The following is a 12,641-nucleotide window of genomic DNA, read 5'->3' on the forward strand; positions in this document are numbered from 1 at the left end:
TTTGTTCTCAGGCATGCTGCTTTTGATTTAGAATAATAGTTCAATCTTGTATTGCTTTAAATGTGTGGTCAGATTCTATGATTCCTTGTTATTATTTTTTTCAATAAATGTTTTGGTAAACTTATAATACATGATTTGTCAGAAGAAAAAAAACATTAATGCCTGTGGAAGTGATGTTGCATTATTTCTGCCTACGTTTACACGATATCATTTCTTGTAAAAACATACATTTCAGTTACCTATGTCTTATTTTTATGCTTGCTGCAAGACTAATATAAAGTTTTTAAAAAAACAAAAGAAATATATCAAGTCAAACATTTTTATTTCATTAGATTGTAAAAAATGGATGAAAGTCAAGGAATCATTTTTCCCAGTGTACTTGTAAAATCAATGTCATTGCAGTTAACTGTATTGTCAACAGCATCATCATCATCACTGATGGCCTAGCAGTAACATTCTGCACTTTCAATTCAGTTGTCACAGGTTCTATCTCCCACTTCTAGTCTTTCATATGAGACTTGTACCTATGGATTGAGGGGCTTTCATGGCAGAGTGGTATAAGATGCTTGACTTGTGATACAGATCTGAGTGGCTTCCATGGCCAAGTGGTACAAGATGCTTGTCATGTGATTACTTGCTTCCAATGTGTACAAGAAAATGTTGTCAGTTACTTGTGGAAGATCAGTGGTTCTACATTAAGTGGTGTTTGGTGTCTCCAAAGTACTTGGATTTTCTTCAGCAATAAAAAATAGCTGCCATATATAGATTCTCTTCATCTGAAAATGGTGTAAAGGCCACAATGATCTACCAAAGCCTGCGATCTCGTGTCTAAATGACTTTGGGTCTTGGACTTTGGCTCCATGTGCCCAAGTGTACTAAGGTGCTTGCTTTTACATCACTTGAACATCTCACAGAATGAGTTTATGTCACAGATCAACCAATTTGGATTGGTGGTCTTTAAGGGTTCTTCCTCCACCTAATATATTGTTTAAAAAAAACAAAAAATTAATCAACCATCTAATCAACTGTGGCAACAGTAGCAAAGGTACTAGTCCATCATTTCTGACACAGCAGAAAGAGTTTATAAATTCTGACTAGTAATTTTTGTAGACCTTTGAATATCATCAATTATGCCTTTCTGAAAGTCATGGTCAGCATATGAGATGGAGAAGTCTTAAGCAATCCTGCATCACATGATACCAAAAAGTTTACATTTTAGCTCACTTAAAGTTTCTCTAACAATGTCCATTGTTCCAACTAAACTGTTATAATTTATTCAAGCTATATTCACCAATATCTGGAGATATGCATCTGTAATAAATATTTGTAACAAAGTATGAGAATGCATCAATGTTTTTCAATGATACCTTTGAACTGAGCAACAACCAGAATCAACAAACCAAGAAATAAAATTATTCACATCTCTCAGGCAGAAGTACAGTGTATAATCATAATCTGCCAAATTTGCCAATTTTTCCCAACCATACTGATTCAGTGGACATAATCACTAGAACGCACAGAAATAGACCAGAAGAGTTATAACAAGGTTAAAATCGATTTGAAACATCTTTTAAGTAGCTAAATTCACATTGGTTTAGTTAACTGTATACCCTTCAGTCTTTCCTTTGATGTAATTTCTTACTGAAGCTGAGAAAATAATGTTGCACACATAAAATAGAGGCACACTTCTACTCATTATTGTTTTTATCATACTTCTCCATTCCAGCCTGTTCTTACGATCTTGTCCCCCATATACTGTTTGTCTTGTTTATGATATGTATCTAAATTTGTCACTTACTTTTCCTACTACTATACTGTCTGTGAATATGCATATCAAAGTGAAATGCAACGGGGAGACTAAATCCAAGATTGAAAACCTCAACATTTCTGGATGTATTCTGCTTAGATTCCATGTTTTTGCACAAAACTCAAGAATTCAGGACTGTTCTAATTCAGTTCCCACTGTAAACCTGTGCAAACACCATGATAATAAAATTCAATAACTTAAAATTTTGAGCGCTCATGATCAAATCTGTATCAGTATAGAGACATCTATGATGACAGCTTTTGTGAAAAGAAAATCATAACAGCTGCACCATTTTCTGGACCTACACAAATTTGAAATGTGTGCTTTCAATACTGCACCAAAGAGTCAGCTGCTGGTTTAGTAAAGAGTCTTCCAAACTCAGGCCTGTAAAGGGTTGGAAATTATGTTAAAAAAAACAATGTCCCTCGTTTTTTTCAGTTACAAGTAGGACAAGCTCTCAAAAGATTCTTTTTACTAAAATCTTACTTTCATTATCAACCAATCAGGGGCAGTCTAACCCATATATACTCTATTTTATCTTCACTGATTTATAGTACGGTTCTCATTATTTCATATCTGTAGTAATGCTAGTCCTTCAACAACTCAATGGTTGTAAGCCTTTTTCAACCATGCTGACTGGACACACTGTAAGATAATGTTCAAGTAACAGAAATACCATGGGATAACCATAGACCAATAAAATCAAATAAAATAGTTATCTCCCCTGCAGGGATACTGCCAGGATTTCAGAATTTAATCTAAGATGTTTTGTGTGTGTGTGTGATCTCCAATGAGGAAGTGGTGGCAGGCGGAATAGCCATTGTTCAATATCTCCCTAACACTTAAATATCTGTCACTCTTTCTTATTGTTCCACTCTGTTAAGGCTCTACTCAAATCAAAATACTCAAAGAGATGTCATATCTATTTTGTATAGCAATTATTACTGTGTTGTTGTTGGGCATAGTCACGTGGTTGTGGTGGGGTCTTGGTTGGGATGGCAGAAAGACCAGAGACTTACTCCATATTTGACAGTCATTACGATGTTATTAAAAGAATTAAAAATTTTTTAATCAATTCAGTTGGACTCGGATTATATAGTTGATTCATAGTCAAGGAACAGATTCTAAAACTGATGTGTTTATTTTGGAGCCATGTTCCTCCATCACATTCAAGATTTGAATATACCAAAGGTGAAATTAGTACAGCTGCATCCTAAATTACTATCATGGTTACTTCAATTGTTATTTAATATGAGACTTTAATGCCAGAACTCATAGCTTCAGTGATTATTGGTTAAAAAAATCAATTTCTTCTCAAACAACTCAATTTGGTGCAGATTACATTGTTTTGTAATGATACTGTGAGAATTCTTGAGGTGTAAAAATTGCACAAGAAACGAACAACATCAGATCAGAAAATTAATACCACTGGGAAAATACTGATAGGAATATGTGAAATAATGATATTATTACTTAAATGGAATATGTGGTTACAATATGAATGTTGGTTCTACAACTTTGCAAAATACATCTTGTACAACTATTCTGTTGTTTCTAACAACACTGTAATATGGCAATAATTTCTGTCTACACACATGAAGTTGACCCACTTTTTACTTTAGTTCCTTGCTAAGGGCTGTTCCAGTAAAACATATACCCCCCCGGGGGGAAGGCACTTTCAAATTCTACCAACCCACAACAGAAGCAATTTTAAAAAATTATGATCCACCGTCAGATGTGTTTTAATCGAGAAACACTGCCCCCTACAGAAGTACATTTTTTAACATAATTTCTGGCTATGGGTTAGTGGGCGGTAGAAGCGATTTTAATATTGGGTTGGGGACAGAAGCGATTTAAATGACAGCTGGCTGGAGGTAATCTACTGAATTCATATGCATCATATGATCTACTGCATATTTTTATTTGTATTCATTCATTATAATCAGTCTTTTGTCCTTTTGTTTGTTTGTCTGTCAGCCAAGTATGTCTCTGATACTTTGAAATCACAGATTTTCATGGTGGCTTATTATTTGTAAATGTCATTGATCAGTCCCTTAATACCTACTAATTTAACATCCATGAATACAGATTTTATAATAGATATTTCTATTCTAATACAGAAATCATGAATTTGTATCCTTACTAAACTCTGTGTTTCCTAATGTGATCAATATGTCTTGCTATTTTTCTTTGTTCTCAGGCATGCTGCTTTTGATTAGAATAAAAGTTAAATCTTGTATTGCTTTAAATGTGTGGTCAGATTCTATGATTCATTGTTATTATTTTTTCCAATAAATGTTTTGGTAAACTTATAAGATTTGTCAGAAAAGAAAACAATGATGTCTGTGGAAGTGATGTTGCATCTTTTGTCTACTTTTACACTATATCATTTCTTGTAAGAACATCTTTTTCAGTTACCGATGTCTTATTTTTATGCCTTGTTGCAGGACTAATATACAGTTATAAAAAATATAGCAAGTCAAACATTTGTATATCATAGATTTAAAAAAATGGATGAAAGTCAAAGAATCATTTTTCCCTGAGCACTCATAAAATCAGTGTCATTGCAGTTAAATGTATTGTCAACAGCATTATAATCATCACTGATGGCCTAGCAGTAGCGTTCTGCACTTTCAATCTAGTTGTCACAGGTTCTATCTCCCACTTCTAGTCTTTCATATGAGACTTATACCTATGGCCTGAGGGGCTTTCATGGCAGAGTGGTATAAGATGCTTGTCTTGTGATACAGGTTATAGGGGCTTCCATGGCAGTGGTACAAGATGCTTGTCATGTGATTACTTGCCTCTAATATGTAAATGAGAATGTTGCCAGTTACTTGTGGAAGCTCAGTGGTTCTACGTAAGTGGTGTTTGGTGTCTCAAAAGGACTTGGATTTTCTTCAGCAGTAAAACTGGCTGCCATATATAGATTCTCTTCATCTGAAAATGGTGTAAAGGCCATAATGATCTACTGAAACCCCGGAGATCTCATGTCTAAATGACTTCAGCTGTTGGAGATAAACATCAAATCAACAGAGGCTCCATGTGCCCAAGTGTACTAAGATGCTTGCTTTTACATCACTTGCACATCTCACGGCGTGAGTTTGCATCACAGATCAACCAATTTAGGTTGGTGGTCTTTCAGGGTTCTTCCTCTACCTAATATATTGTTTAAAAAATCACCAAAAAACCCAAAATGAAACCACACTTAATCAACCAACTAATCAACCGTGGCCACAGCAGCAAAGGTACTAGTCAGTAATTTTTGCCACAGCTGTATGAGTTTATAACTATTGACTAAAGTAATTTTTGCAGACCTTAGAATATCGTCGAATATCGTCAATTATGCCTTTCTGACAGTTACCTAAAAGTCATCATCAGTGGGTGCAAATGGATTTTTCCTGGTGAGCATACGAGATGGAAAAGTCTTGAGCAATCCTGCATCACACACTGCTGCCAGGTTTACATTTTAGCTCGCTTAGATTTTCTCTTAACAATGTTCATTGTTCCAACTAGAACTGTCATAACTTATTCAAGCTATATTCACTAATATCTGATGATATGCATCTGTAATAAATATTTGTAACAAAGTATGAGAATGCATCAATGTTTTTTAATGATGAATTTGAATTGAGCAACAACCACAACCAACAAACCAAGAAATAAAATTATTCACACTCTCTCAGGCAGAAGTAGGGTATAATCATAATCTGCCAAAAGTTTTTCAATTTTTAAATTTGCCAAATATTTTTTCCAACCATACTGATTCAGTGGACATATTACCAGAATGGACAGAAACAGACCAGAAGGTTAAAATCAATTTGATACAGCTTTTAAGTAGCAAAATTCATATTGGTTTAGTTAACTGTACACCCTTTATTGTCTTCCTTTTGATAAAAGTTCTTACTGAAGCCAAGAAAATAATGTTGCAGACATAAAAAAGAGGCACACTTCTACTCATTATTGTTTTTATTATACTTCTCCATTCCAGCCTGTTCTTATGATCTTCTCCCCCCACAAACTGTTTGTCTTGTTTATGATATGTATATAAATTTCTCACTTTTCCTACTAATTACTATACAAATGTTCTGTGAATATGCAGAATATGCATATCAGTGTGAAACACAATGGGTAGACTAAATCCAAGATTGAAAACCTATACATTTCTGGATGTATTCTGCTTGGATTCCATATTTCTGCACAAAACTCAAGATTTTAGGACTCTGCACTAATTCAGTTCCCACTGTAAATTTGTGCAAACACCACGATATTAAAATTCAGTAACTTTAAATTTTGAGTGCTCATGATCAAATTTATATTAGTATAGGCACATCTATGACGACAGCTTTTGTGAAGAATAAAAAAACATAACCCCGCCATTTCTGGATCTATACAAATTTGAAATGTGTGCTTTCAATACTGCACCAAAGAGTCAGCTGCCGATTTCAGTAACAAGTTGTCCAAACTCGGGTCTGTAATGGATGGAAATTATGTTAATAAAACAATGTCCCTCACTTTTTTCAGTTACAAGTAGGACAAGCTCTCAAAAGATTGCTTTTACTAAAACTTACTTTCATTATCAACCAATCAGGGACAGTCAAACACATATATCTCTATTTATCTTCACTGATTCTTAGTATGGTTCTCGTTCTTTCACATCTGTAGTGATGCGAGTCCTTAAACAACTCAATGGTTGTAAGCCTTTTTCGACCATGCTGAATGGACATACTGTAAGTTAATGTTCAAGTAACAGAAATACCATCGGATAACCAGAGACCAATAAAATTGAATAGTCAAGTTATCTCCTCTGCAGGGATGCTGACAGGGTTTCAGGACGTACTCTAAGTTTTCTGTGTGTGTGTGATCTCCAATGAGGAAGTGGTGGAATTGGGAATAGCCATTGTTAAATATCTCCCTAACACTTAAATATCTGTCACTCTTTCTTACTGTTCCACTCTGTTACAGCTCTACTGAAATCAAAATTCTCAAAGAGATGTCATCTCTAGTTGTATAGCGATTATTACTGTGATGTCATTGGGCATGGTCACGTGGTTGTGGTGGGGTCTTGGTTGGGATGGCATAAAGAATATAGGCTTACTCCGTATTTGACAGCTAATTATGATGTTGTCAAAAGAATTCAAACATTTCTAGCAATTCAGTTGGACTCGGATATTTGATTCATAGTCAATGAACAGGTTCTAAAATTGATGTATTTATTTTGGAGCTCATAATGTTCCTCCATCACATTCAAGTTTTGGATATACCAAAGGTGAAATTGGTACAGTTGCATCCTAAATTACTATTGTGGCTACTTCAAATGTTATTTAATGTGAGACTTTAATGCAAAAACTCATAGCTTCTGTGATTTTTGGGTTAAAAAAATTAATTTCTTCTCAAACAACTCAATTTGGTGCAGATTACATGGTTTTTTAATGACATGGTGAGAATTCTTGATGTGTAAAAACTGCACAAGAAATGAACATCACATCAGAAAATTACTACCACTGGGAAAATACTGATAGGAATATACATAAATAACAATATAATTATTTAAGTATAATATGTGGTGACAATACGAGCGCTAGTTCTACAACTTTGTGCAAAATACATCTTGTACAACTATTCTGTTGTTTCTAACAGCACTGTAATATGGCAGTAATTTCTGTCCACTTTTTACTTTAGTCCCTTGCTAATTAATAGTTTTAGATTTTACAACACTAAGCACATTTTACCTTTTGACAATAACACATCATTACAAATATTTAGATTGCAAGAAAATAGAAGTTACAATTTTATTAAAAGCACTGGTACCAGTAAGACAAAAGGAGATGGTAAAAAACAAAAAATCATGATGAACAGATTAGTAGTGTAGTAAAGAATCCATATATCAGAATGACATCAAGTATTTTTTCATCAATTTCATCATCAGTTAATGATACTGTTTAAAAATGTATTGTACTAGATAATATACATTTTTAGTTATCCATTTTGCAATACAAATACCAAATGATGGCTTGGAACTAAGTGCCAAAAGGTCTGCAGAAAATACCACCATGATCAAAATATACATAGGAAGAACCGAACACAAACAGGACAAATTTTTATCCATCTTGCTTCGAGTTTACACAGATCAGTCAGTCTCTTATGTTTAATGTCATTTAATTTTTGCACATAGACAGCATGTACATCATTTGGTCATACATCTGTATGATACAAAAGTTTGTCTTTCTCTTCTTTTGTTGCTCAGTAGTTCTGCCAACTTGAGATCTACACAAACTTAATTATGTTGTATGGGGATTTTCTGATGTTCCCTATGAGCATAAATCTGTTAATTGCTTCTGAATTTAATATGATCCTCCTCTTCAGTGTACAAATATTATTCTGTGCTGTGAACTCCTTTTATCTGAAACGCATATGCATAACTAGCTTGAACAAGTTACTGTTCTTTATGGTTGTGCAATTTTCAACATCTCACATGTATGGCCCCATGGGTATTCTCTCTTGGATATCTCTGTCCCAAAAAAGAAAAGTGTTGAACCAGATGTCTCGTTAGGATTTTAAAACTAAGAGTCCATGGCTCCCATTTTGGTAAAAATATGGATCCCATCAGAAAAAGTTGCAGTCCCCTCTCAGAAAACTATGCCAATTATAAGAACTACTGGTTGCCAGAGTTTAATTCCTACATTCTTTATAACACTGACATAGCTCTTGCTTGTTCATCAGAGTGAGTCTGAATTTTTTCGATCCAAAGAAGGTCTTATTCAAAGCACTAAGCTAGGCATCACACACTTTCTTACACTTGGCTAATGTCCCTTTCAAACTATTAGTTCTAGCAACTTTAGCCCTCTCCTGAATCTCACAATCTTCGTCAGTTTGCCGTTGAACCCCAAAATACTCATTGAAGTCTATGTCTCAGCATGTCGTAATTCCGAGGTCACGTGCACTGCTTATTCCGTTACACTCGGAAATGAACACAAGAATGAAAGCTAAAGTTATTTATTTGATGTACTGTTATAAATGACCACATGTACATCTCTGGGTATTTCTACCTCTGAATTCAAGCACTGTAAATATCTGTAGATTTTCCCACCCAGCTGCCAGTCAAAGCCTTTGATCTCGCCGCTTAGCTATTGCAGCATGTTCTTTTGTTGTACTCTTATAATGGTGACGACGGCGGGGAGCTTTCAACCACTAAATTTTGTCATTGTAAATATCATCACAGCTAACTGATCAACACATTTTCCCACTATACAGGTACACTTGGAAATGAACACAAGAATGAAAGCTAAAGTTATTTATTTGATGTACTGTTATAAATTACCACATGTACATCTCTGGGTATTTTTGCCTCTGAATTCAAGCACTGTAAGTATCAGCATGTTTTCCCATCCAGCTGCCAGTCAAAACCTTTGATCTCGCCGCTTAGCTATTGCAGCATGTTCTTTTGATGTACTCTTATAATGGTGACGACCGGAGGGGGAGGGAGGGGGCTTTCAACCACTAACTTCTGTCATTGTAAATATCATCACAGCTAACGATCAACACATTTTCCCACTATACAGGTAACTGAAGCAGGACTGGCAAGTCTTTGAATTTTACCGCCCACCTAAATAAAAAAAATTGGCGTCCAAATACGCATGATTATAAGCGTTTCCGAGACCTCTGTCAGTTTTCACTAACATGAAAACTGCCAAAGATTCACTTCCTTGAATCATTGTTTTGCTGCCTCTTGTACCAGATTTTTCTCTTCCATAATGCTGTATTAGATGTTTTAAGTCCAACATTCCCATAGTCTGCTTGTTTAGACATGGGTATATTTAATAAATGTAACCGGTATATTGTCCATTCAACACGTACATCGGACTCACACTCAACATCAATTATAGGCTCAAAATCACACACTGGTATTTCCAGTGGCATTTTTCCAATGTCCAACAGACCGATATACATGAAATTTATTGTCATCATAGCTATCATCAGCCAGTATTTGCCGACGAAAACTTCGTCTGAAGGCATACCATGTTGTGATTAAACCATTTTGGTTTCCTGTGTGGCCCTTATTGGAAACACGCATTTGTAAAACATCCATGATAAAAGTAAGGCTAAAACTCCATAAAATGCTTGTTTCAGGGCCTAAGAACAAATCAAATTTAGTTTAACAGCCATTCATGTCGAACCGAAGTATCCAAATATCTGGATGCGAGACAGCTGCTGCAACGCGAATTACGTCGTGAAATAAACTTTTAAAGTTAAATTTTAAAGTTTAATAAAAATTGCATACTGCGCAAAGCACATTTTTTATTATATCCGTGGCATTGACGTAATTTGCCGAACGCATATCACTGCTTTAAAAGTACGCAAATTCGTACAAATTACGTGCACTCGTGTGTACTGGCATCATTTTCTGACCCAATGTTTTATTCACGTTAGACCGCTAGGAGAGGGTAGATGCGATTTTAAATATATATTCGTTTTTTTTTATTATTTATTTATTTCTTTTATTTGAAGTGCCGTCCCCGAGGGGGATATATGTTTTACTGGAACAGCCCTAATTAATAGTTTTAGACTGTACAATAAAACTAAGCATTTTACCTTTTAACAATAATACATGATTATAAAAATTTAGATTGCAAGAAAACAGAAGTCACAATTTTATTAAAAGTACTGGTACCAGTAAAACTAAAGGAGATGGTAAAAAATAATCAGGATGAACAGATTATTAGTGTAGTAAAGAATCCATATATGAGAACGACATCAAGTATTTTTTCATCAATTTCATCATTAGTTAATGAAACTGCTTCAAAATGTTGTGTATTAGATAATAGTAACCCAATTTGTAATACAAATACCAAGTGATGGCTTGGAACTAAGTGCCAAAAGGTCTGCAGAAAATATCACCATGATCAAAATATACACAGGAAGAACCGAACACAAGCTGGACAAATTTTATCCATCTTGCTTTGAGTTTACACAAATCAGTCAGTCTCTTATGTTTAATGTCATTCAATTTTTGCACATAGAAAGCATGTACTTCATTTGATAATACATCTGCATGATATGAAAGTCTGTCTCGTTATTCTTTTGTTGCCACAGTGGTTCTGCCAACTAGAGATCTACACACAGTAATTCTCCTTTCATTGCCTGCTGTCTGAAATGCATACGCATATCTAGCTTGAACAAGTTACTGTTCTTTCTAGTTGTGTGCAATTTTCAACATCGCACAGGTATGGCCCCATGGGTATTTCCTCTTGGATATCCCTGTTCCAAAAATAAAAGTTTTCCAGAGGTCTTGCTAGGATTTTAAAACTAGGAGTCCAGGACTCCCATTCTGGTAAAAATAGGAGTCCCACCAGTAAAAGTTACAGTCCCCTCCCAGAAAACTATACAAATTATAAGAACTATTGGTTGCCATTGAGTTTAATTTCTACATTCTTTATAACAATGACTTTGCTCTTGTTTGTCCATCAGAGTCTGAATTTTGTCAATCCAAGGAAGATCTTATTCAAAACACTAAGCTAGGTATCACGCACTTTCTTACTCTTGGCTACTGTCCTATCCAAACTATCAGTTCTAGTAACTTTTAGCACTCTCCTGAGGTCACGTTCGCTGCTTATTCTGCTGAACACAATAATGAAGGCTAAAGTTGTTTATTTGATGTACTGTTATAAATGACATATGTACATCTCTGGGTCTTTCTGCCTCTGAATTCAAACACTGTAAATATCAGTAGATTTTCCCACCCAGCTGCCAGTCAAAGCCTTTGATCTTGCTGCCCAGCTATTGCAGCATGCTCTTTCGATATACTCTTATAATGGTGACATGTACATGGCAGGGTTCAGAAACTCAATTAAGTCATTGTAAATATCAGCACAGCTAATTAATGAACAAATTTTCTCAATAAGCAGGTGGCTGAAGCAGGGCTAGCAAGTCTTTGAATTTTGCCGCCCACCTATTACATGTGTACAGAGGACTCTCGCCTAAGTGATTTTCCGCATCCCCAAAAACAAATTGGCATCCAAATACGTGTGTATTTCCAAGACCTCTGAGTTTTCACTAACATGAACTCTGCCAGAGATTAACTTCCTTGAATCAGTACTTTGCTGCCTCTTACGCCAGATCTTTTCTCTTCCATAATGCTGTATTAGGGTTTAAAGTCCAACATTCCCAATAGTCTGCTTGTTCAGGCATGGTTATCTTGAATAAATATAACCAGAATATTGTCCATCCAGCACGTACATCGGACTCACACTCAACATCAATTTTAGGCTCAAAATCACACACTGTTATTACCAGTGACATTTTCCCAATGTCCAACAGACCGATATACATGAAATTCATTGTCATCACAGCTATCGCCAGCCAGTATTTGCCAACTGAAAACGTCATCTAAAGATAAACCCTGTTGTGATCCAGCCATTTTGGCTTCCTGTGTGGCCCTTTTTTCGAAACATGTATTTGTAAAACTTCCATGATGAAAATAAGGTTAAAACTACCATAAAATGCTTGTTACAGGGCCAATGAACCAATCAAATTTAGTTTAACAGCCATTCATGTTAAACCGAAGTAGCTAGCTATCTGGATGTCGCATCAAGCGCAGCGAGACTGCAACTAGCAGCACAAACTATGTCACGAAATGCACTTTTCAAGATAAAGTTTAATAAAAATTGCATATTGCACAAAGCACGTTTTATATCTGTGACATTGACGTAATTTGCGTAACACGCATCACTGCTTTAAAAGTACGCGAATTCGTATAAATTACATGCACTTGCATGTACTGGCATCATTTTCTGACCCAATGTTTTATTCATGTCAGACCACTAGGAGGGGGTTA

The 12,641-nt window shown here is 35.3% G+C and overlaps 1 protein-coding gene across 3 annotated transcripts in view; it reads right to left on the reverse strand.

Annotated features, from left to right (window-relative positions):
• LOC149799209 (ubiquitin carboxyl-terminal hydrolase 9X-like) overlaps positions 1-12,641 on the reverse strand; it is a 197,299-nt gene that overhangs the window by 105,969 nt on the left and 78,689 nt on the right. The gene's annotated exons all lie outside the window — the stretch shown is intronic.

This window comes from Sinohyriopsis cumingii, chromosome 5 (assembly GCF_028554795.1).
Source record: "Sinohyriopsis cumingii isolate HCF-2022 chromosome 5, ASM2855479v2, whole genome shotgun sequence".
NCBI lineage: Eukaryota > Metazoa > Mollusca > Bivalvia > Unionida > Unionidae > Sinohyriopsis > Sinohyriopsis cumingii.